This window comes from Schistocerca serialis, chromosome 4, assembly GCF_023864345.2.
Source record: "Schistocerca serialis cubense isolate TAMUIC-IGC-003099 chromosome 4, iqSchSeri2.2, whole genome shotgun sequence".
Taxonomy (NCBI): Eukaryota; Metazoa; Arthropoda; class Insecta; order Orthoptera; family Acrididae; genus Schistocerca; species Schistocerca serialis.
The window spans coordinates 668658340-668686019 of NC_064641.1; positions in this window are offsets into that span (position 1 = coordinate 668658340).

The window sequence follows — 27680 nt, forward strand, 5'->3', positions numbered from 1 at the left end:
TCAAGAAAAATAGCATCTACCTGGGAGCCTGTATCTAATATTTTCTGGGTCTCATGAACAAATAAGGCGAGTTGGGTCTCACACGATCGCTGTTTCCGGAATCCATGTTGATTCCTACATAGTAGATTCTGGGTTTCCAGAAATGACATGATACGCGAGCAAAAAACATGTTCTAAAATTCTACAAGAGATCGACGTAAGAGATATAGGTCTATAGTTTTGCGCATCTGCTCGACGACCCTTCTTGAAGACTGGGACTATCTGTGCTCTTTTCCAATCATTTGGAACCCTCCGTTCCTCTAGAGACTTGCGGTACACGGCTGTTAGAAGGGGGGCAAGTTCTTTCGCGTACTCTGTGTAGAATCGAATTGGTATCCCGTCAGGTCCAGTGGACTTTCCTCTATTGAGTGATTCCAATTGCTTTTCTATTCCTTGGACACTTATTTCGATGTCAGCCATATTTTCGTTACTGTGAGGATTTAGAGAAGGAGCTGCAGTGCAGTCATCTTCTGTGAAACAGCTTTGGAAGAAGGTTTTTAGTATTTCAGCTTTACGAGTGTCATCCTTTGTTTCAATGCCATCATCATCCCAGAGTGTCTGGATATGCTGTTTCGAGCCACTTACTGATTTAACGTAAGACCAGAACTTCCTAGGATTTTCTGTCAAGTCGGTACATAGAATTTTACTTTCGAATTCACTGAAGGCTTCACGCATAGCCCTCCTTACGCTAACTTTGACATCGTTTAGCTTCTGTTTGTCTGAGAGGATTTGGCTGCGTTTAAACTTGGAGTGAAGCTCTCTTTGCTTTCGCAGTAGTTTCCTAACTTTGTTGTTGTACCACGGTGGGTTTTTCCCATCCCTCACAGTTTTACTCGGCACGTACCTGTCTAAAACGCATTTTACGATTGCCTTGAACTTTTTCCATAAACACTCAACATTGTCAGTGTCGGAACAGAAATTTTCGTTTTGATCTGTTAGGTAGTCTGAAATCTGCCTTCTATTACTGTTGCTAAACAGATAAATCCTCCTCCTTTTTTTTATATTCCTATTTACTTCCATATTCAGGGATGCTACAACGGCCTTATGATCACTGATTCCCTGTTCTGCGATTACAGAGTCGAAAAGTGTGGGTGCGTTTATTATCAGTAGGTCTAAGATGTTATCTCGACGAGTCGGTTCTCTGTTTAATTGCTCGAGGTAATTTTCAGATAGTGCACTCAGTATAATTGCACTTGATGCTCTGTCCCTACCACCCGTCCTAAACATCTGAGTGTCCCAGTCTATATCTGGTAAATTGAAATCTCCACCTAAGACTATAACATGCTGAGAAAATTTATGCGAAATGTATTCCAGATTTTCTCTCAATTGTTCTGCCACTAATGCTGCTGAGTTGGGAGGTCGGTAAAAGGAGCCAACTATTAACCTAGCTTGGTTGTTGAGTGTAACCTACACTCATAATAATTCATGGGTACTATCCATTTCTATTTCACTACAGGATAAACTACTACTAACAGCGACAAACACGCCACCACCGGTTGTATGCAATCTATCCTTTCTAAACACTGTCTGTGCCTTTGTAAAAATTTCGGCAGAATTTATCTCTGGCTTCAGCCAGCTTTCCATACCTATAACGATTTCAGCTTCCGTGCTTTCTATCAGCGCTTGAAGCTCCGGTACTTTACCAATGCAGCTTCGACAGTTTACAATTGCAATACCGATTGCTACTTGGTCCCCGCATGTCCTGACGTTGCCCCACACCCTTTAAGACTGTTGCCCTTTCTGTACTTGCCCGAGGCCATCTAACCTAAAAAACCGCACAGTCCACGCCACACAACCCCTGATACCCGTGTAGCCGCCTGCTGTGTGTAGTGGACTCCTGACCTATCCAGCGAAACCCGAAACCCCACCACCCTATGGCGCAAGACGAGTAATCTGCAGCCCACACGGTCGCAGAACCGCCTCAGCCTCTGATTCAGACCCTCCACTCAGCTCTGTACCAAAGGTCCGCAGTCAGTCCTGTCGACGATGCTGCAGATGGTGAGCTCTGCTTTCATCCTGCTAGCGAGACTGGCAGTCTTCACGAAATCAGATAGCCGCCGGAAGCCAGAGAGGATTTCCTCCGATCCATAGCGAGACACATCATTGGTGCCGACATGAGCGACCGCCTGCAGGTGGGTGCACCCTGTACCCTTCATGGCATCTGGAAGGACCCTTACCACATCTGGAATGACTCTCCCCCGTATGCACACGGAGTGCACATTGGTTTCCTTCCCCTCTCTTGCTGCCATATCCCTAAGGGGCCCCATTATGCGCCTGATGTTGGAGCTCCCAACTACCAGTAAGCCCACCCTCTGCGACCACCCAGATATTGCAGACTGAGGGGCGACCTCTGGAACGGGACAAGCAGCCATGTACGGCCGAAGATCAGTATCAGCCGGAGACAGAGCCTGAAACCAGTTCGTCAGACCAACTGGAGAGGCCTTCCGTTCAGCCCTCCGGAATGTCTTTCGCCCCTGCCACACCTCGAGACGACCTCCCACTCTACCATGGGTGAGGGGCCAGCCAGCCTCAATGTGAGCGGTATCCCAGGAAGCCACCGCCGTAGTCTGATCGGGGGATGCGTGGGACGAGCTGACCGTCCCGACAAACCCCCGTCCGGACCCCCACAGTGATGCCCATTGGCAACAGCGTGAAGCTGTGTGACCGAAGCCAACACTGCCTGAAGCTGGGAGCGAAGAGATGCCAACTCAGCCCACATCCGAACACAGCAGTCACAGTCCATGCTAAAAACTGTTGTGCAAAGGACGTCTGAGCTAATCTACAGAGAGCACAGACAATTCGACACAAAGTTTAAACGGTTATTAAAATACAAGGTTGCCTAGTAAATGCAAACAATGCAGCATGGAAACTCCACCAAACGTAATGCAGTAAGTTCTGTCGTTCAGTCCCTGTCTCTGTTATCGTATTTAGGAGCTCACGCTTTACGTCTCTCAGTTTCTTGATTCTTCTTGGTTAAGTAATCATTGCTCTCTCTAGTCATTGCTTCGTTACTATTGTGTCCCCGAAGTACTTTCTGTTTCGTTACTTGTCTTACTGCAAGGTGACAGTTCGCCAAGTCACTCATAAATGTGACTGGACTCGTTAAAACTTTGAGGCAGGATTACCTCACATGTGTGTCTTTTCTCCAATATGTTAAAAGTTAATGGCATGTACTCGCTAGTGCCGATTCGTGGCTTTCCCTCTGTCCGTTTTTCTTTTATTACACTCTCAAGTTAGGTGATGAAACACTTGCAATAAGTGAAGAATCCCGATGCCTTCACTATCTGGGGACGGAACATAAGCAATTGAATCCAACTTCCTGTCTGATAGGGAAAGAGTGATAGGCAGTACATTCCCCAGTTTTTAATGACTTTTGCTACAGACGATGTACAAGATGCGTTTAAAAATTTCGGTGAAGACTCTCACAAAATAAAGGAAAGGAGAGCTACAAAAAGTAGCCTTACTGGCCTTAAAAGTAATCACCATTAGCGACAACATAATTCTGACATCGGTTTTAAAGCTGTTGGAAACTGTCAGAAAACGCTTCTTGTGGAGTCGACAGAACCACTGTGATCACGAGTTGTTGGATATCCGTATCATTTCAGGAGATGGTACGATCCGGAGACCAAGCGACGGTCGATGGCATGGTGTACATTGTTCTAACCGCGTCCCTCAAGAAGAAATTAATGACAGATCAAGCACTTACTGTCGAAAAACGCGATCAACATCACCTTCATCTTGATTTTGTTACGAGGACGTCTTTTGGGAGGCTGGAAAGTCTACTTCGCAAGAAGCGTTTGCAGACTGTTCCCAACAACTTTACAACAGTTGTTAAAAGTGTTTTGTAGCTAATGATGATGTTTTGAACGTTAGTAACGGTATTTTGTTTGTAGCTCTTGTTTCTTTTAATTTCTGATACTAGCCATCGAACTTTTCAGTCGCGCCTGGTACAATATCTACCTAAACCTCTATCTCATCTCCCTCTAGTTGCTTCAGGATGAATTGCACAGAGTAGACAAGCATAGAGGGCAACACCAAACCAGATTTAGGACCCTAGATCTGAGTACGTTCAGTTTTGGTCACCTGTTTGAAAATCAAATAACGTAGTGGTTTTCCAGCACATTTATAAATTTTTCTAAAGCAATGTTTCAACGTAACTTCATACTTCTTATCGGTGAAAATAACGTTATACATAACTTCATACTTCTTATCGGTGAAAATAACGTTAGACATAACTTCATACTTCTTAACTTTATAAAATAATTACAGGTTTCTCGATTCGATGTTCCAGACAATAGCTGAAATTCAGTAGCGTATTGTTTAGAAAGGTAGTGTAATAATTAAGAAACGTCATGAATGTAGTGCTGCCACTTCCCTGAAACAAATACGTCATACGAATCTCATAAAGTTGGGAAATCTGTACAACTTTAGCTTCGAGTGTCTGTACTCTTTGATAAATAGTGAAGTCGTTGAAGGTAGCGAACATGATACTGATGTTACTTGCGCCGGCCGGAGTAGCCGTGCGGTTCTAGGCGCTACAGTCTGGAGCCGAGCGACCGCTACGGTCGCAGGTTCGAATCCTGCCTCGGGCATGAATGTGTGTGATGTCCTTAGGTTAGTTAGGTTTAATTAGTTCTAAGTTCTAGGCGACTGATGACCTCAGAAGTTAAGTCGCATAGTGCTCTGAGCCATTTGTTGTTACTTGCAGATCAGGCTGCAGACTGTTAGGTAACTCGATTAAGGCAAACAGGCTGTTCACATGGATTTCGTGGTTGGCATTACACGTTAATCTGACGATTACTATACTCCCAGAACTTAATTAAACCCAGGATTTACAGTAAAGTGAACGATTTAGCTGTGTAAGAAAGACATCGAGATAAATAAAAGAAAAAAAAACAGTTATCGAAAATTCGTGTAATTTTATCAGTTTGAAAGAAAATGTACATCGCTGCAATATCCTTTTTCCATGGTTGTATAAAAAGCAAGCAGCTCGCCCGGGTACGCAGCCATCTCCCACAAGTTGCCTTTGCCGAGACACGACATTAATTGACTCCTAGAGTGTCGGCTTAATTCCTGATTTCCCCTGCGGCCCTGAGGTGTTCATTTGCTTCGAGCTTAGCCGGTGATGAGAATCTGCGAGACGAGCTGCAGTGTGCTGCCCCTAGAGTTAAGGGCACCTACAAACTCGGATGGTCACTTGCAACACTTGTAAGGTACAACGCTTACCTGGAAATATATCGGCACTGTTCTACGTCATATCAGGATCTGACGTCATCAGTCTGTAATATGAATCTCAACGAATTCTTTTATTTCGATGCGATAGACCGATAGTCTCTTTGTTAGTAACACTATCCACTGGACTCCATAATTTTATATCTTTCTAGAATATCGAATTTTGTGAGGCTATCTCCATACGTACAGTGTTCGTATGCACTTCTTGTTACCTATCGGGGGCTGTCCATTCGATACCCAAAGATTAGACTGCAGCGCGCGCACGCTACAATCTTCAGGAGCAGTAACAATTAACTTCCGCCGCCATTATCAAAAAATTACGTGTCACCAGTTCCCTCCTCCACCCTCGTTTGCTCGTTCCCTGTTGATTTTATCCAAAGTCTTTTGGAAGTAATCCTACTTCGGACGTTAGAAGAGCGAGGTATACTGAATTAAATGTGAACCCAGGCCTCAATTTGTGTTGCGCACACAGAGATACAGATAATATCGAAATAGGCCTTCTTATTTTGTATGGGATGAATCACGTTACATTCAAAATAAAAATGGCTCCATTTGGTTCAAAATGGCTCTGAGCACAATGGGACGTAACTGCTGAGGTCATCAGTCCTCTAGAATTTAGAACTACTTAAACCTAACTAACCTAAAGACATCACACACATCCATGCCCGATGCAGGATTCGAAACTGCGACCGTAGCGGTCGCGCGTTTCCAGACTGAAGACCCTAGAACCGCTTGGTCACACCGGCCGGCGCTCCATTTGGTATTGTCTACAAAGTTTGTCCTTCGGGTGGTCTCCCTTGGTTATAAAGCAAATGCCAGAGCTGGTAACTCACTTCCATACGCTCCCAGTGGGGAATGCTTCTGCTCCACTCCCTGCTCTTGACGTGAATATGAGCTCCGCAGCTGGTCGGATTTTAAACAGGTCACTCTGCTCCAATATAAATTACTACATATTGTATACACGGCGAGCCAAAACATTATGGCACTACCCATCGCGAGATCGTATGCTGCCTGGTGGCACTGAGGGCAGGTGACGCGGTAAGAGAAGTGCATGAGCGGAGCAGAGACGAAGGGGAAATCATTCTAGCGACGATAAGTGGCGCAAATGCAGAAATCCGCCTGCTTCAGCAACTTTGACGTAAGTCAGGTTGTTGTGGCTGAGTGCTTGGGAACGACACGGGAACGACGAAACTAGTCGGCTGTTCGTGTGCTACTCTCATGAGCATCTGTGGAAAGTGGTTGAAGAATGCTGAAACCACGAGTAAGCGTCAAGAAGCTGGACGTCCATATTTCATCACAGAACATAGGGATCGGAGGCCTGTCCGTTATCTAAAGTCGAACAGGAGGCGATCTGTGGTAGATGTGATGACACAGTATATCGATGGCGGAGGCCCAAGAGCTTTGGAGCACGCCGTTCAGCGCAAGGTGTTGAACATGGTGATCTACAGCAGAGGGCCCCTACGTGTTCCCACATTGACCGAACAACAATGTCATTTATGATTAGAAAGGGCACTGGATAATTGAGACTGGATCGCCGATCAGTGGAATCCTTCCGCCTGGTCTGATGAATCCTGTTTATTGCTAAACGAGATCGACGGTCGTCTCCAGATACACCGTCATCCAGGAGAAGGAGCTGCTCGAAACATGCAGCACACCATGCATGCAGGCCAGTAGAAGCAGTATTATGTTATGGTGGGCTTCCACAGGACCTGCGGTAGTACTCGAAGGCTTCATGACAGCTATCAACTACGTGAACGTTATTAGAGAACACCTGTAACTCCTCATGTTTGATGTCTTACTCACAGCAATGGAATCTTCGAACGGGATATCTGTCCGTGTCACAAGGCCAGAGTCGCGCTGCAATGGTTTGAGGAGCATGATAGTGAACTCACGTTGATGTCCTGGCCATCGGATTCGGCTTATCGAAATCGGATGAAACCCAACTGGGACGCTATCGGGCTTCAGCTCCGCACCCACAAACTAACAGCTCACAAATTACCGGAAGTCTATGACGTATTCTTAGGCATCTGGTGCCACAGACCTTTGTAAACTTATCAAGTACTTGTCGAATCCATGGCACGAAAATCACTACTGAACTGCTTTCCAGAAGTGGACCAAAACGCCTTTAAGTGGGTGATCTTCAGGGTGTATGGTCGCACTATTAATATATAAAATTCTCCAACATTTCAGCCATTATTGCAAACGGCCTTACTCAGGGTGTTTCCGTGACTGCTGAATTAGTTTTTATGTTTTAGCGGAAGAAGCTGTATGTGTAATAAATCTGCTCGTTGTAGCTCACAAAAGCGAATATATTGCTAAAACTTCGGCGTTTTCTTAGGAAAATGGGTTCTCCGAAATCGAGCAGGATCCTAACCCTACATTGCAAAAGGAAATTAGGGATATTTTAGGTGAAACTAAACGTCTTATGAAAGAGTTTCAAAAGAAATATTAATTAACAAGAACCCCAGAGCACCTACCCTTGGAAGTCAATTTAAGGTACACAAAAGGGAACACCGAATGCGTCCAATCGTTAATGGAATAAAGAGTCCACATCATAAATTAGTGAGATTCTTACACACTAAACTCAAAGCAACCTTCGTTTTTTAAAACAATTATTCCGTTAAAAATAGTGCTGAGTTAATAAACAAGCTAAAAGCGGTAAATATCACTACCTTCTCCCGGTTGGTTTAGTTCGACGTTGTAGGTTTATACACCAATGTTCCGGTAGATATCACTCTTAAAATTATTGAAAATAACATTCGACAACATAAAACTTTACGTCAGTCGCAACTGTCAAAACTTATGTCACTATTGCAGGTTGTACTCGATTAAAATTACTTTCAGTTTAATGGAAAAATGTATGAGCAACCATTCGGCTTAGCCATGGGTTGCCCGTTAGCTGATAGCTGACATCTTTGTGAATGCTTTAGAAAGAAATTTTTTCAAGCTTAATCCCGTGTTGGGTAATATGATTTCTTTCTATCCAGAATGAGATTTTCACTCTGCAGCGGAGTGTGCGCTGATATGAAACTTCCGGGCAGATTAAAATCGTGTACCCGACCGAGACTCGAGCTCGGGACCTTTGCCTTTCGCGGGCAAGTGCCCTACCGTCTGAGCTACCGAAGCATGACTCACGGCCGGTACTCACAGCTTTGCTTCTGCCAGTATCCTTTCTTTCAGGAGTGCTAGTTCTGCAAGGTTCGCAGGAGAGCTTCTGTAAAGTTTGGAAGGTAGGAGACGAGATACTGGCAGAAGTAAAACTGTCAGTACCGGGAGTGAGTCGTGCTTCGTTAGCTCAGATGGTAGAGCACTTGCCCGCGAAAGGCAAAGGTCCCGAGTTCGGTGGTGGTGGTTAGTGTTTAACGTCCCGTCGACAACGAGGTCATTAGAGACGGAGCGCAAGCTCGGGTTAGGGAAGGATTGGGAACGAAATCGGCCGTGACCTTTCAAAGGAACCATCCCGGCATTTGCCTGAAACGATTTAGGGAAATCACGGAAAACCTAAATCAGGATGGCCGGAGACGGGATTGAACCGTCGTCCTCCCGAATGCGAGTCCAGTGTGCTAACCACTGCGCCACCTCGTTCGGTCCCGAGTTCGAGTCTCGGTGGGGCACACAGTTTTAATCTTCCAGTAAGTTTTATTTCTTTCTATGCTCGTTACGTTGATGACATAATATTTCAAGGGAGAGACCAAGATCTGCAACTAATGTTTCATATTTTTAACAGTTTTCACGAGAAAATGAATTTCACAAAAGAGATTCAAAACGATGAGAGAGAACTCAATTGTCTTGACTTGAAGCTTAAGTTAGTTGACAACACAATTAGCTTCGACGTTTTTCGTAATAATACATTTTCCAACAATATTATCCCAGCAGATTCTTGTCATCCACAAACTCAAAAAATTGCCTTCTTTCACTCTGCAGTTCATCGTGCCGTGAACACACCTTTAGATGAGGATTGTTTAGAAAAAGAAAAATCTTTAGTAAAATCCATAGCTATTAACAATAGATACGACCCTATGTTAATTGATCAAATTTTTAGGAAAAAACAGCTGTAAAATGTTCAACCTTAGGAGATAACAGGGTGGTAAGGAGCCGGGTAATAACTTTATTTCTGTTCCACTTTTCGTGATCGTATCATACAAGACAAGGAGACTTCTACAGAAGCAATACGGTTACAGAGTTGCCTTCACCGTAAATAATAACTTAAAACAAAGAGTGATTCATAGTATTGGGGCACGATAAGAACTTGGCACTAAATCCGGAGTTTACAAAATTACATGTAAGGACTATCCCAACTATTACGTTAGACAGAGAGGTAGACCCATTAAAGTAAAATATAAAGAACACATGCCAGGCAAAAATGGGGGAAACGTATACAGTTCAACGTTTGCTGGGCATCTAATGCTCTTACAGCATACGCCACGTAAACTGGATGACGGAGAATTGCCACACGAAGTGATTAAGGGTTAAAAACTGGACCTGTTTGCGGAATTAGAAATTTTCAAACATCTATCTCAGAAAGATGGATTTATTCTTAACGAACAGGTGCAGCTTAGAAACAAAAACTTTTTGGATAGTTTCAAACCCCTTCTTGTTCTAATGTCATATAGTTTGGCCGACTAGAAGCTAGTTTTCTTGTCTGTTGATGCTGGTGAGATGCTCCTTTCCTGTCTTGTGGGGATTTTACGTAGTTTTGATGATTATTGTTCGCTGTTCTCGATGTGTATGTGTGATTTAAATGATTCTGTTATGTTTTTTATTCATGATAATAGATGGTTTAGATTTACTACAACATTTTGTTCGTTTTCGCTAGTATGTATCCTACTCTTTAATTTGCGCGAGATTCGCGCATAACACTAGTGCCCTCTCTCGTTAGATGTGTTCCTTAGCGCAAGCTTTACCTGCTTGAGACTAGGACACAGGCAAATTGGTGTTCATGTTTTCTATTTGTATGTAGGTGTTTTAAATGGTTCTGACATGTTTTATTTATTAAGACAGAGGGTTTGAATTAGCACAACCTTTAAAATTTTGACGCGCGTGAGCTGTATCCCTGGGTTTTAATGTGTGAGTGTGTCTCACGCATACCACAAGTGCCGACCCTCTCACCTTCTTCCTCACCCTCTTCACGCTCGTTCAAAGGCTATGTACTGATAATATGCCGTGTTCGCATACACCATCTCTTCATAATTATGCTGTACAAATGGAGGTGATATTTTAGTTTTAACTACTGACGACGCCTTTGGCACGATTGTTTTATACACCTCCACTGCAGGATGTGGTTTTAGTAAGTGACTAAAAGTTTTTATGCTTGTAATAATGTGGTAATTTTCATGGTTACTTGAAGATATAAGTGTTAGTTTTTTTCTTCTATCTCAGTTATGTTGCTAAGTTTCTTGCTAATGAAGATGTCATCCTGTTCAGGTGTATTTTTGTTTCTGATGAAAGTATGTTTAGATATACCGAAATCGTTGTCAAGGATTTCTATAAATCCTTATCCTGTAACTGTTTGGCTGCTATAATTTATCGTGAAGATTTTCAACAAATGCTGCTTCAGCCATGCTTAAAATTTTGTAGTAGAGGAGATTTGATAATTAGCTTTGTCTAGCACCGTAGACGAGTAAAGTAAGATTTTTCAACATTGAAGTATCAGTTCGAAATTATCTTTCCTTACATGGTGATATGGTATTTGTTGTATATCGAATTTTTCTTCTGTCATTGCTTTCTGTTGAGACTCTTGCTTACTCGTAAGACTGAGAACCTTAACATAAATTACAGTATCATTTTATCATTTGGATGGTGATTGTCCTCTATACAGAGTTTCAATTGTTTATTGTAACAGTATAATTATTTAGAGTGTTTACAACAAATCATACATTAAACTGAAGGCAAACTAACCTTTTTTTTTATTTTTTTTTTATTTTTTTTTTTTTTTTTACAAATTTTCAATCGCTACTACTTTAGTTATTCTTCCCACACTTTGGTCAACAATTCCGGAGTAGTGGAAGCAATAGCCTCATCAAGTCTGTATGTCAAGGCTCTAAGGAAAGAAAAATGCATGGCTTGAGGACTGCAGAAAACAGCTCTGTAGCAATGACCAAATGATTTTATTGTCGTGTCGTCCGAAGAACGAGGCCCCACGGCAAAGTTGGTACATCCGATAGAACCACAAATGAGCATAGTTACAGCCAGACACAGCGACCAGTGAAAGACTTTGGCGTAGACACGCCAAAGATGCAGAACGCTTACCTAGTCAGAGTGGAGTGCCGCTCAGCTCTACTGTGCACTCGTCATTGAAGAGGACAGTATCGTCTCACCAGAGCCAGCAGTGTCAGAGTTGTATTAGACAGAACCACGTGGCAAAGTTTATAGTCAGTGGTACTCAGAGAGAAGAGACTACTATCGTGTTCTGTACCAAGTGATACGTTAGTGTTCAGTGACACTAAAAAATACACATGACATTCCTGTGGACATGGGTTGTTACAGAGTTGAGTGTATGATCTTCTTCAATTATAACAGAGCGATCTAATAATCTGTATTTATTGCAGTGTCAACTCGGCCTCCTCCAGAATTAAAACTAAGAACCCACCATTGTGCCAACGAATGTCTTTACGTCAGCGCAGCAATACTGGAACTCATGTTAAGGTTCCCGGTCATCCGAATAAGCATTAATCTTGATCGAAATCTTAAGACAGAATTTCTACGTACAAGAAGACCAATACTTGAAGGATGAAAGGACATGTTGAAGATACATAAATTGTTTGGTGACTCCATCGCGTGCTGTGTGCACAGCGGCCAAATAGTGGATAGAATTGGAAGGAAAATCAGCATTGAGTTTATGTGATCGCTCTAAGCTTGTGGTTATAGCTTGATACCAGTGCCTACCAATTTTAATTGTATATTACAGCACTGAGGATGGTCACTAAGTGAGCGAAAATCGATTTTGCTGACAATAAAACAAAACAAAAAAAAAAAAACAAAAAAAATACGGCCAATGCCAATTTTCCTTCCAGATACATAAATGTAGCAAAATTCTTTTTTCCACATCTAATGAAATAAAGAAACAGCCACAAACAAAATATTTTATTCAAACGTCCTCTATTATTCAAAACACCTTATTTTCTCTCCCCTTCCCTCTCTGTCATTCACTCTCTGTCTTTCTCACTCACTTTCTCTCTCTCTCCTCTCTCTCTCTCTCTCTTTCTCTCTCTCTCTCTCTCTCTCTCTCCCTCCCTCTCTCTCTCTCTAAATTGATAGCTTAAGATCAGCTTTACCATTGGATGCTAAGCAGTGCGGGATAGATGGCATTTGGGTCATGCCGTTGACGTCGCGCAGTTGATGTAACTCGCCGTCCAGTGGTGTACAATCACTACAACCGACCTCCTACCCATGTATGGTGCTACAGCCGATGGTACCTGCCCAGCACGAAATGACGACACCAGCAGCTAACAATTACTGCCTACCATATCGGTTATGTCTAGTTCTCCACAGTTCTGGCTACAATTGGAGGAACAGCGCAACGCACTTGATCTCCACCCACATTTGGAAGTCCAGCATTTCCAGTTATCTTAGGATCACTTCCGATCAAGATTTACTTCACTAGCCACTAATCGCTGGTACCATGTTCTGACCCTCGATATTTCTTCGGACTGTTCTACTTGGCGGCTGCCTGGCAGGTGTGCGGACCATCTTGCTGGATCTTAGGGATGCCTATTTTTCTCGTTTACAACGTTAAGGCACGCACTGGTTTGTCAGCTATCGGTGTAATATGTGTGTTGAAATGAAATGAAATGTCGTGTGGCTAGGGCCTCCCGTCGGGTAGACCGCTCGCCTGGTGCAGGTGTTTCGATTTGACGCCACTTCGGCGACCTGCGCGTCGATGGGGACGAAATGATGATGATTAGGACAACACAACACCCAGTCCCTGAGCAGAGAAAATCTCCGACCCAGCCGGGAATCAAACCCGGGCCCTTAGGATTGATAGTCTGTCACGCTGACCACTCAGCTACCGAGGGCAGCAGAGTAACACATTCGGTCTTGTTACCGCACCACCAAATGTTACAATTATTTTTGTTTCTCATACAAACAGTAGCAGTTAACGTCCAAATTTAACGCCCCACCCGTTGAAAACAATACAGTGAGAAACTGAAGAGTGACAACAAATTAACATCTCCCTCCATCCGAGCGATGCCACAAGTGCCCCTAAATTCTATGTTTTGTCGACATCTTTTAGCGTAACGTAACAGTGATGCTCAAACGGTGTGAATAAATAGTGTTTAAAATAACGCCCAACAGATCTTTATTATTATTGATATTCTTGTTTGGACCGTAATGGACCACACGACGAACACAAAGGAGATTTTCAGAGTTTCATTTTAACTTCTCTTGGTTCCTGTATTACATTCTCTCAGAATGTGTTTCTTTCCACTAGCCAGACCAAGTTTTAGAGGTTTTATTGTGTTTTTCTGCCAGGTAAATTTCCGGGCGTGATTTTTCTACCTACAATTTTTTTGTCTTGTGTATCAAGTTGTGATGCTACTGTTTCCTCAGGGTTGTCTTTTACTGCTATGATCAATTTGTTGCTTCAGTTTTAGCTTTCCTGCAACTTTCGCAGAATCTCATAACCTAAATAGCTAATGCGACTGGTTGAATTCCTTTAATTTGCCCATAGAACTTTATCATGTTCTTTTTTACAAATGAAGTTTAGTGTACTTTTCAGTTTCTTTATTTGTTCTTGGTCCGCTGCTCTTCGGTATAAATGAGAGCCAAGATTTTCCTGATTAATTTTCGATCTCTATTTTGGATTTGATCAACGTCTTTTCTTAAAATGTTTCAGACCAGTTAAGAATGGTTTGGTGACTGGGATGCAATGTCTCAGTATTGTGCATTTTCGAGACAGGAGGAGAGCGAGGACTAATATGACTCGCAAAAAAAAAAGAAAAAAAGAAAGAAAGATAGCGTGTGGCTCCGGTGACAGAAAGTTGCGAGCGTTCCTGCTACGGTCTCAGCGAAGGCCTGAGGGGTAGTGAAGATGGAGAGAATGTATCTCGCTGCTGCGGAACTAGCAGGAGAAGTATCTTATTTAACAAAATTCACTTCGTGTCTAACTTGGATCAATCGGCAATGTAAAGCCTCTGTTTACCAGAGGTGACGCCAGAAGCTAAAATTCTGTAATTAACCTCTCCATTCTTGACTACAAATTTAACTCTGAAATTCCACTTTGTAATCAAAATGAATGGAGAAATATAACCTTAGGCAGAAAAAAGTCACATTACACAATACTAGGCAATAGGCTATTAGAGAATTTCGGAAATACAGGAATACAAATGAGAGAAGAATGAAATGAATAGGAACTGCAGGGAAGCTAAGACGAAACGCCTGAATCAGAAAATACAGAAATCGAAAAAGAAATGATTGCCAGAAGGACTGACTCAGCAAACAGGAAAATCACAACAACCTTCGGTGAAATTAAAAGGAAGGATGGTAACATTAAGAATGTAACGGGAATTCCACTGTTAAATGCAGAGAAGAGAGAGGATAATTGGAAAGAGTACACTGAAGGCCTCTATGAGAGAATAATAAGAATGGAAGACCACGAACAAAATGATCGGATTAAAAAGGGTGCAAGTCATTGATGTAGTCTTTCCCCCTACTGTTCAATCTATACATCGAAGATGCAATTATGAAAATAAAAGAAAGATTCAAGAGTGGATTTAAAATTCAAGGTGAAAAGATATCAATGATATGATTCGCTGATGACATTGATATCCTCAGTGAACGTGAAGAACTATTTCGTGAACTGATGAATGGAATGAACCGTGTAATGAACGCAGAATGTGGGCTGAGAGAAAATGGAAGAAAGACGACAGTAATGAGAGGTAGCAGAAATTAGAGTAGTGAGAAGCTTAACATCAGGATTTGTGGTCACGTAGTAGATGAAGTTAAGAAATTCTTCTAAGTAGTCAACAAAATAACCAATGACGAACGGAGAAGGAAGGACATCAATAGCAAACTAACATTTCTAGCCAAGAGAAATCTACTAGAATTAAACATAGGGCTTAACTTGAGTAAGAAATTTCTGAGAATGTACTTTTGGTGCACAGCGTTGTGTGGTAGTGAAACATGGACTGTAGAAAAATAGGTACAGAAGAGAATCAAAGTACTTGAGATTTGGTGCCAGAGAAGAATCTTGAAAACTAAGCGGACTGATAAGGTATGGAATGAGAATGTTCTGCGCAGAATAGGAGAGGTAAGGAATATGTGGAGAACACTGACAGAAGAGACAGGATGATAGGACATCTGTTAAGGCATTAGGGAATAATTTACATGGTACAAGAGGGATCTCTAGAGGGAAAAAATTGTAGAGGAAGACAGAGATTATAATGCATCCAGCAAATAAATGAGGACATAGGTTGCAATTACTACTCCGAGATGAAGAGACTGGCACAGGAGAGGAATTTGCGGCTGGCGGCATTAAAAAAGACTATTACGTGTAACAGTTACATAATACTTCTTTTTTTCTGTGATCCCTTCGACAAGGCTGCCAGCCATCAAGATTAACATCGCTGTCCTCGATACCTATCTATCCCCATAACTTTCTGAAGCCAAGGACAGACGCATGATCTGCTACTTTTCACCTCGTCTGCTTTCTATGTGAGAAGGTTCGAGGACACGAGATCCAGTGGTGTAAAACCAAAATCCATACCGCCGTATCAACGACTGCAGGTAACTGAAACGAAACTTAACGAAGCTCATGTTTGCTATAGAAGAAGATTGATGACACGATGGAAACTTTGTAGCGCTTTTTAGATTCTACATCTACATCCGCATCTACGTAGATACATCACAAGTCACCGTAGGGGGTGTGGCGAACGATACTACATACCACAACTAGTCATTACCATTTCTGTTCCGCTCGCAAATAGAGCAATGGAAAACGATTGTGTATAAGCCTCCGTAAGAGCCCTAATTTCTCTCATTTTGTCTTCGTGGTCATTATGGGAAACGTACGTTGACGGCTGTATAATAGTTTTCTCAATGACGCCTCGCGAAAGGAACGTCGTCTGCCGTCCAGAGATTCATGTTTGAGTTCACGAAGCATCTGCATAATACTTGCGTGCTGATCGAACCTACGAGTAACAAATATAGTAGCACGTTTCTGAGTTGTTTCGATGTCTTCGTTTAATCCGACCCCTGGTGGGTATCCCAAACACTCGAGCAGTACACAAGAATGGGTCGCACTAGTGTTCCATACGCTGTCTCTCTTACAGACGAAACACACTTTCCTAAAATTCTCCCAATAAACCGAAGTCGACCATTCGCGTTCCCTATTACAGTCCTTACATGTTCGTTCTAGTTGATTTCGCCTAGACATTTAATCAATCTGACTGTGTCAAACAGCACACTACTGATGCTGTATTCGAGAATTACGGGGTTGTTCAACTTAGCCCTCCGCTTTAACATACATTTTTCTACATGCGTTGGCACTGATCACATCAGCTAGAAGCTGATTACTCGGTCTAGTATAACGAAATCTGGAGAGGGAATAGAATCGCTTAACTGGCAGAAAGAAGGAAGCTCGAAGGACGAGATATAGCTTCCATCATTGGTGGTATAACGGATTACTTCTTACCCATAACAAAAAATGGACGAAAACTTGTGTTCGAGAAGTTAAGGAAGAGGGGAGGCTAAAATACTTAAAAATGCTGTACGCTCGCAAGAGAAACTTTTAGTATCAATCTGAAGTCACCGATATGAGGAATATTCCATCAGTCTCTCGTACGAGAAGACAACGTTCATCTTTACACACCATGATCATCAATTGCACATCGAGATGCTAAGTAGGTAGAGGTGTTAGAGCTGACACTTTTACAGCTCTGTGAGCGTATGCGAGACTGACTGATACCAAAGAGACCAACAATGCCTGTTCACGAACTTCCAGCATACTGGAGTAGCTTAGCTCAGCAACTTCTGTTTTTATTCGTTCGATGACTAGTCTCTGTCCATTTCCCTCCCCCTCTCTTTTTCCATCTGCTCCTCCCTCTCTTTCTATCCACTTGCTCCTCTCTATACATCTCCTCCTTTTCCCTTCCTCTGCCCATTTCCTCCTCCCCTCTCTCCGTGTGCCTCCATCCCTCCCTCCCCTTCTCTGTCTGCCCGTCTCCTTCCTTTCCCTGACCCGCTCCCCCTATCCCCAGTCTCTCTGTCGATCTCCTGCCCCCTTCCCCACACCATCACCTCCGCTCCAGTAGGAGGTTGCTTGTTCTTACCCTCACACTATTTCTTGCATAGGATTTTTATCTGCCACTCATCACTTCACCTCTGGAAATGTCTATTGATGTAAAAAATTTCCGAGTTGTGGCGTCCTTCGGAATCACCGTTAAACTAGAAGTTCCCCTATAACTGGCAGGTAAGTCAGTTCAAAGGTCGAAGGGAGGAACAGCGTACAAAATCCAGCATGACCATGTCTAGTAAAGAACTGTAGTGTTCAAAACAATGTTCGGATTTATGACTGATTTACTTCGGTAAGCTTTTTTTTTTCCTTTTCTGAATCATCAGGCCCCTTGTTCACGACAATAATATTCGCAGGACCGGCGTTTCTGCCGGCCGGTAGAAAACCGGACGCCCTTGTCCACAGAGACAGCGCCGGAAATACTGCAGTTGAGTTGTGTGCAGCGAAGCAGTAGGATGGATAACAGCGACCTTTGCACTCTCGTTGCACTATATTATTTTTACAAAAAGAAACAGCGTCGTCGTACGAAGTATTGGGTGCATCCTGTGCTGCAAGATCGATTTCAACTTGGTACACGAAAAACTACGACAGGACGACACAAAGCATTTTAATTTTTTCAGGATGTCAAAAACAACGTTTGACAAATTACTGTCAATTTTACGAACTCATTTGCAACATTAAGACACCAATATGCGAAACTGCATATCTCCTACTGAAATGCTTGTAGTGACACTGAGGTAAGTACACAATTGAAATTTACTTATTAGAAACTATTAATTTGCTGTATCAAAAATTCCCACAATTTAAAAACGCTCTTGATAAACAAAGTAGAATGACAGTGAATAGGGTTTTCTTATTCCCATTAAGATGAAAGAAACAATGTTCGATTTAGAATTAGTTTCAAAAATCAAATGGTTCCGAAATGTAGGATACGGTGGATCCAGGACTTGCATACGTTTCCTAAGACATGTCTTCATTAGGTGGCCTTGTACAAGTTGATACTTCTGCAGAGGTGTACGCCGAATAGTTGCTATCTTGATTTCGCCTTGGTGTATGGTACGATGATGTACCACCAAAAGTTTGGTATTCCTTTGTGGCATAGTTCCCGGAATTTTGGGCAGATTGCTGATGCATGTTCCTGTATTGTGGTTTCGACATAATTCTGTTTATAAGTTTCATGACTTCGTACTGGAAGTCTACGATATCATCATCGTTAAATTTATCTACAGTTGGGGCAATCCCCCTGAAAAAGGGCATTCTTCTACTATGGCACTGCTCAATAGAGGGGTCAATGATAGTCATCATTTTTCTGTCCAACTCATTTCTAGCTGTTTTGTTTTTCTTCGGTTTTTCTTTAACTTGGTGACCATGTTTTTCAGACAGATTGTTAGCAGGGTTTACGTCGTCACTATTATCCGTCTGCTATTTTTTTCATAAAATGTAGCTCCTCGTAAAATACGCATTTCTGCTTCTTGCTTGCTCCAGAACCGCTCTTATTTCCTTCGTTTAATTTCCTGTGGCATTTCATCCAGTTATCTCTTATGTTTGCCCATTTTTTACTGCCATCTTTCCTGAAAAGGAAAGAAAGCCAGAGTAGAATCAAACCCATATGTTTTTCTCATTTCAGGTACCTTGCAACAGGAAATACTTTCACCGATCTCCATCATATTTCAGACCGGGAATAAAAACAATTACTGGAATTGTACGTGAGGTTTGTATGAAGATGTGGTTGTTATTGCATAACACATATACGCCCATTCTGGAGGAAAATGAGTCGCTGAATATAGCGCGTCAGTTTGAAAATACTGCAAAATTTACAAACTGCTTAGGGGCCATTGTTGGTAAAAATATCAGAGTTATCAAACCACAAGAAAGTGGATCAATGTTTCTCAATTATAAAGGCTATTATTCGTTAGTCCTGATGGTGGTAGTGAAAACAAATTAAAATTTTATTTATGTGGATGTCGGTGCTTATGGTAAAGATTGTGACTTAAGTGTTTTGAAAGAAACGTCTTTACGGAAAAGTTGCAGACAAACACACTGAACCTACCTCCTCCTAGGGTATTCCAAAAAGATTCCAGGGGAATTGCCTTATGTTTTCGTTGCAGATGAAGCGTTTGCATTGCATAATAATTTACTTCGTCCCTATGGTGGGCGAGATCTTGATATCATTAAGCATATTTTTAACTATCGCTTAAGCAAAGCAAGACAATTTGTAGAGTGTGCTTTTGGCATAATGGCCAATAAATGGAGGATTTTTCACCGACCTTTAAATGTCTACAGTGATTTTGCGACTGACGTAGAGAAGGCTTGTACAGTTATGCAAAATTTCATCCATAAAGAAGAGGGTCTTAAAACTCTGTGTGCGGATACGACTATAGATGTGGACTCTCACCTGAGAACTTCTCCGTACACAAGCAGTACGAGGTGGCGTGTCAGCGAACACCATCAGAAATCAATTCGCTAATTACTTTGTTTCTGAAAATGGGAAAATTCCGTGGCAAGATAAGTTCGCCTAATGAAACAAACAATAGTGTAGAGAGAAGGAATGTCGTGTGTAATGAGAATGAAACTAAATAAATTTGATATGAAGTTAAACTACATACCTATATCATTTCTTTCCTTATCTCCAAGCGTTTTAAAATCTTCTTTAAGTTGTGTACACACATCCCTCCATGCTTCCAATGTCAGTCGGCACCCGGCGAGCTGCCGGCTCGTGGAAACGCAGACATGTTGCAACATGTCCAACTAAGAACCCGGCGCACCGTCCGGATGCCGGCTTTGCAGTGGCCAAACGGAGGTGCATCCGGCAGCCGGGCCTGTCGTTCTGCAGTGTTGTCCCGTGGACAAGCCCTCATAAGAAACAATGTGTCACTACAAACTCGGCGAATCTACGGCCGGCGGATATCCTTGTCGTCGCCAAGGGCCCTCAGTCATCTGACTGGTGTGATGGAGCCCGCCATAATTCCTCTCCTGTGCCTATATTTTCATCTCAGAGTAGCCCTTGAAATCTGTGTCCTCAGTTATCTGGTTGATGTATTCCAACTTCTGTCTTCATCTACAGTATACCCCCTCTACACCTCTCTCTAGCACCACAAACACTATTCCCTGACGTTTTAATAGCCTTTTCCACATATTCCTTTCGTCATCAATTCTGTGGAGAGCCTTCTGATTCCTTACCTTAGCAGTCAACCTGCATTTCAACATTCTTTTATAGCACCACATCTCAAATGTTTCCATTCTCTTCAGCTCCGGTTTTCTCACAGTGTATGTTTTATATCAAACGGTGCTCCAAACGTACATTCTTAAAAAGCATCACATCTAAAATGCTTCGATTCTCTTGTGTTTCGGTTTTTTTAAATCCTGTTCTCCAGACGTAAATTATCAGTAATCTTTTCCTCAAATTAAGGCGTATATTTCATAGTAGTAGACTTTCCTTGTCCAGGAATGTCGTCTTTGCCAGTGCAAGTCTCCTTTTTATATCCCCCTTGCTCCGTCAATCAAGGGCTGTTTAGCTGTCTAGAGACCTTTCGAAGTTTTGTCTTACACTTTATCACTGATCCACCGAGTACCAAAAGTACTAAACTCGATTAAAAATTTACAAACAGAAAAACTGGAGTTTCACTTTCGTATCTTGTAAATTTTTGCTATGCTTTTAAGAACATAAGAATGGAGTCATGTCCCCGAGAAACATGTTTTGTTTTTCAAATTGAAGAAATCATACATTTGGAGAATTAGTGCGTCATAATCTCCATACTGACAATATAAAATTGCTCTCTGGCTGCACAACAGATTATATATAACTGTATATTTAAATTCGTACGGAAAGAAAGTAAGTGGATCAGTAGTTTTAGATACATTCCCACGATTCAGCAGTGTGTGATACGGCAGAAACAGTGTTAAACCTTTCGCTGCTGTGGACGTGTATACGCGTCTGACTACGGCCTTCCCCATGTGCCGTGGATGTGTATCTGAGCGCCGCTTAGGATTTCCTACAGCGCTATGAGCGTCTGTATGCGCCCTGAGCTGCCAAACTCACACTCTTGCGGAAGAGTTACTACCACATCCGGGTTTCGAGTGTTTATCGTACAACATATTTGCCATATTGCGCGCTATCATTTGCAAAAATGAGACCGCGTTTCGATCTCTTGAATCGATTCACGATGCGAAAGGACGTGAATGGGCTCGTCGTACGAAACCGTCCATCGGATATAAAACACGAAATGAGACACCGTTCTTCTGTCAATTTTAAATAAAATTTCAATATCGTATCTACATTTAATTCTTGCAGTGTGTATGATCTACTGTGAACGACATGCAAGTTTTACGCTATGAGTGTTTACCTCTGCAAAATCTTTAAAATTTCGAGCAATGTTTTGCTTAATCTGATGCAGCGCAGTAACTATGTCATGCACTCAGTTCTTCATCAGATTGTAATATGTTGGAAAATAAAATTTTTTGACCGAACAGTTTTCTTTCAATCGGATTGTAAATACAGTAAAACTTGCTGAAAATCGAATCGCCTGGGACTACAATAATTTTCCGAATTGGACAGGTTTCCGGATTACACAAAACTCACTGGGCTACGTAAAGCTTGCCAGATATCATGCACAAAATTACAGTAAATTTTTTAAATTATGCATATACTGTATTTATGTACCGTCCCTCCTGAACACTAGATATTCATTTACTGTATGTTCGACAATAGAACATGAGAATATTACACTAATTGATTTAACTCATAGCTAACACGGCATTTCTTTAAATTCGTTTATTGTTGAACTGCATGTACATACAAATTATTTCCATGTTTATTTGCTTTACATTTCACTTTTTTCGCCACATATCAAGGAGGGAAACTTGCTTCAATTGACTGTTCAAAACTGTTTCTTCTAGAATATTTTTGTGCTCTGCAATAGTTCCAACAAGTTGGGAGAATTTGGGTGTGCTGCAAAATGCATAACGTCGTTTGTGCATGCAATGGCTTCTTCAGGCGTATTTATTTTTCTAGGGGCATCATTTCGTTCTTCTTCCTTTGTTTCTTCTTCATCATCCTTTGTGTTCCGGATTTCTATTAAATCTGTTGCTTAAGTGAAAGTGGAGTGCGCTGACAGAAAGTCATCGCTTCGATTGTAATCATCTGCACTACGTGAAACGCTCCGCATTTTCAAAATTTCAGCAATTGCTGTTACATTTTCTTGAACTTTGATGGCCACAGAAGCGTCTTGTTCTTGACCCCAAACACCGCTTTGTTGAAGCACTTGATGACAAAAAATGGCTTTAAGCACTATGGGACATAACATCTGAGGCCATCAGTCCCCTAGACTTAGAGCTACTTAAACCTAACTAACATAAGGACACCACACACATCCATGCTCGAGGCAGGATTCGAACCTGCGACCGTAGCAGCAGCGTGGTTTGGGACTGAAGGGCGTAGAACCGCTCTGCCACGGCAGCCGGCAGCACTTGATGACAGCTTTGGGTTTCATTTCCTTTACTGCCAAACCAATCCAGTTTACTGCATCCAGGACAGAAACTGACCATGCAAGAGCAAACGCCCTTTCGGCTTCTTCAACACTAATAATAAGTGATTGCACCAGTAATCACCTATAATGACACCAATATGTGTATGTAACTCCCTAGTCCATGGGTTGTGCGAGGCTAGTTGAACCTGGAGGGAACCAAACCAATTTCACGTTTGATAACGTTACTTTCGGTTGGCAGATTGCATTGTCTAAGAAAAGGAGAGCTTGGCCACTACCTTTCTTCGTTTTGGCATTGAAAGAGCCCAGTCTTTCTTCCATACGACCACTCACCTTTTTATTGCTTCGCCGTGTGACTAGAAGCTTACTGACGTCTATGTTTTTCAAACAAAGCGGTTTTGCCGCCTTTCCAGTCAGCAGTAGCTTCTGCATTTCCCTAACATGTTTGCATACAGCAGTACAGTGACTCTTTCCTTGGACATTTTTCCGCCGGTGCACTTTTCACCTCGAATTGCAAGCGTTTTTGAAGGCAGCAGGCGATAAAACGGTCCCGTTTCATCGGCATTGAACGTGTCTTTCGCGTCATAATTCACAATTAAGTTGGACAGTATTGTCGTCCATTCTGTTGCTACACTTTCCTGCACATCCTTAGCTTCTCCACACCATTCCGCACGATTTTGTGCCTAGCTTTTAAACTGTCCATCCAGGCTGTGGATGCCTTAAAACTCCGTAATTCCAAGCTCTTTAGCGACTTTCAGAGCCTCACTGTGCAGCATGAACCAGATAAAGGTATATATTTGGCCGAGGACTTACGAAGAATTCCCACACTATTTCGTTAATTTCTTCATTTCCGGCCTTCTTCGCCTTTCTTTTCATCTGCCCGTTCTCTTTCATCCATTCGCCCAAAATCTTTTCCTTGTTTCTTAAAGTCCCATAAATTTGCGTTTTGCCGCATTTGAAAAGCAACATAATTTCGAGCACAGGGAATTTCTTTGTCACTCGCCTACATTGCATTAATCTTTTCGGAACATACGTACTGTATCTCTTAAACTGCTACTAGTTAGCTGAAACTGACAGAAAATAATGACCTTGCCGGCTAAAACCATTGTTTAACGGAACAATACCCACTTCTTTCACTGCGCACATTCCGGCACAGTGTTGGTAGATGCGCAACAACGCTCTTGTATGCGCCGGCTTGCGTCAATAATGAGGAAAACGAGAAAGCCGACAAACAGAGCGCTGACAAACGAACCGTTTCCTTTTATGTACTGTGAGTGTAACTTATTCGTTGTTGCACAGAGCGGCGCGGTTTTAGGTTCACACCAGCAGCGCCGCGCTTTGCTGGACCTCTCTTCTTGGTTTTGCGCGGCTTAACAGAGGTGTGAAAGTTAACGTTCTTGTAGAGTCGTGAATACCTAATGAACTGTAATACAGTATTACTGTATAGGCTCTTTTCCGCATAATACAATATATATATTCTGAGATTTGCTTTCCGTTTCCGCGTTAGGCACGTTCCTCTTTATGCAAAAAAATCAGCATATAAAAGTGCACTGAATGCGTCGGAACTGAAATATGTGTACGGCTTTTGGTAGATTTCCGAATTATTCATGTTCCGATTTGAGCAGGTTTTGTTGTATTTTATAAGGGACAGAACGCCGTCTCTAAGCACAGGCGCCGGCCGCTATGCCCGAGCGGTTCTAGGAGCTTCAGTCAGGAACCGCGAGACCGCTACGGTCTCAGGTTCGAATCCTACCTCGGGCATGGATGCGTGTGATGTAATTAGGTTAGTTAGGTTTAAGTAGTTCTACGTTCTAGGGGACTGATGACCTCAGATGTTAAGTCCCATAGTGCTCAGAGTCATTTGAACCATATAACCTTCAATTTTTTTTCCTCCTGTCTTCTAACTTGCTGCCACAGCACAGAATGTAGAGAGCACGACTGTAGTAGAGAAATGGTTAAGTATGAGATGTACGCTGTTAAGGTCGGTTTGTCTCTAGAGACTAGTTCACTGTCCATGCGGTAGCCGCGGTGATCAGTGCACCATCAGCCACTATCTCCAGAGAGCATCCGGCGTCGTTCTCCGTGGCTAACGGAAGGCTGGAACAGTGGCAGTCGCTCACTGCCGCAGGCATCGCTCTCCAGGGCTGTCGCTTTGTCGCGGCATCCAGACGCAGAGTGCTGGAGCGGCACGCCCGCTGGAGTCCGCGGTCCAGCACCGGTCGCGGGCCGGAGGCCGCCGCCCTCCCCAGTGTATCGACCTCTGGAAAGGTCACCTGAATGTTACCCCGTGACGTAGACTCGTGCGCACGCCGCTTGCCCGCCGGCCATCGGGGTACTGGGAGGTGGTGCGCTCGTGTCCGCTCTCCATTCTGCTCATGGAGGCGACCTCTGCACTCCTAATCGAGTATAGCGTTCATTGGGTACGGACACTCGAGGCCAAGTACCTCTTCCTAAGGCAGTGATCTAGTAGATTGTAATCCTTTCTTTCGAACTGCTAGCTTTGTGACTGAAGTTAATTACTGAATTTTGCGTACTAGCATTGTGATTGGCGTTAATTACTGAATTTTCTGTTCTTAAACGCAGTGAAAGCTGCTGTGGACGACAGAAAATTCAGTGTTGATTATTATTGCCACATTGGCATAGAAAGTACGAATCATCCTGAGGGATTATTACACTACTGGCCATTAAAATTGCTACACCACGAAGATGACGTGCTACAGACGCGAAATTTAACCGACAGGAAGAAGATGCTGTGATATGCAAATGATGAGCTTTTCAGACCATTCACACAAGGTTGGCGCTGGTGGCGACACCTACAACATGCTGACATGAGGAAAGCTTCCAACCGCTGGTGGCGACACCTACGACATGCTGACATGAGGAAAGCTTCCAACCGATTTCTCATACAGAAACAGCAGTTGACCGGCGTAGCCTGGTGAAACGTTGTTGTGATGCCTCGTGTAAGGAGGAGAAATGCGTACCATCACGTTTCAGACTTTGATAAAGGTTGGATTGTAGCCTATCGCGATTGCGGTTTATCATATCGCGACAGTGCTGCTCGCGTTAGTCGAGACCCAATGACTGTTAGCAGAATACGCAATCAACGGGTTCAGGAGGGTAATACGGAACGACGTGCTGGATCCCAGCGGCCTCGTATCATTAGCAGTCGAGATGGACAGGCGTCTTATCCGCTTGGCTGTAACGGATCGTGCAGCCACGTCTCGATCCCTGAGTCAACAGATGGGGATGTTTGCAAGGCAACAACCATCTGCACGAACAGTTCGACGACGTTTGCAGCAGCATGGACTATCAGCTCGGAGACAATGGCTGCGTTTACCCTTGACGCTGCACCGCAGACAGGAGCGCCTGCGATGGTGTACTCAACGACGAACCTGGGTGCACGAATGGCAAAACGTAATTTTTTCGGATGAATCCAGGTTCTGTTTAGAGCTTCATGATGGTCGCATCCGTGTTTGGCGACATCGAATTGAACGCACATTGGAAGCGTGTATTCGTCATCGCCATACTGGCCTATCACCCGGCGTGATGGTATGGGGTGCCATTGGTTACATGTTCGAATGCTGCCCTGGCCAACACATTCTCCAGATCTCTCACCAACTGAAAACGTCTGGTCAATGGTGGCCGAGCAACTGGCTCGTCACAATACGCCAGTCACTACTCTTGATGAACTGTGGTATCGTGTTGAAGCAGCATGGGCAGCTGTACCTATACACTCCATCCAAGCTCTGTTTGACTCAATGCCCAGGTGTATCAAGGCCGATATTACGGCCAGAGATGGTTGTTCTGGGTACTGATTTTTCAGGATCTATGTACCCAAATTGCGTGAAAATGTAATCACATGTCAGTTCTAGTCTAATATATTTGTCGAGTGAATACCCGTTTATTATCTGCATTTCTTCTTGGTGTAGCAATGTTAATGGCCAGTAGTGTACTTCGTGCCAGACCAGGTTCGGAACAGAAGCATTGATATTCGTGGCAGATGTTCTTTGCGATCGAGTTCTGAACGCACGGTTCACGAGCCGTCCTCATAACTTTACTAATTGGGGATGGACAAAAATATGGAAACAGTGCGAGGAATGCGTTCTTGATTGAACATAAACGCAGATTAGCGAAGCCAGACGGTTGCGCTAATTTACTTGACCTAGAACGAGACCTGTGCAATGTCCTCAATACGTTGCCAGCGTCAGTCGTGGTCAGAATAGTGTCATAACTAGTCGTGACTGCATTATGTCGGCCCTAAGTGAATTCGAACATGGGAAAATTGTTGGCGCTCGAATGGCGGTTGCTTCCGTAACCAAGGTAGCTTCTTCGACATACAGGTTGAACAGTAGAGGGGAAAAATTATATCTCTGACTTACACCATTTTTAATCTGAGCACTTCGTTCTTTGTCGCCCAATCTTAGTATTCCCTCTTGGCTCTTGTACATATTGTATATTACAGTCTCTCCCTATAACTTACCCCTACAATTTCAGACATCTTGCACCATTTTACATTGTCGATCACTTTTTCCAGGACGACAAATCTTATGATGGCACTAAAATACCAGAGTCTCACCGCCATAATTCAAATCTAGTTAGCAAACCGACTGCTACCTTTCTGGCCGTTTGAGAAGCTTATTTTCACATACGGTAATTAGTTTACAAACAAACACCACTACAGCTCAGTGTTTATTT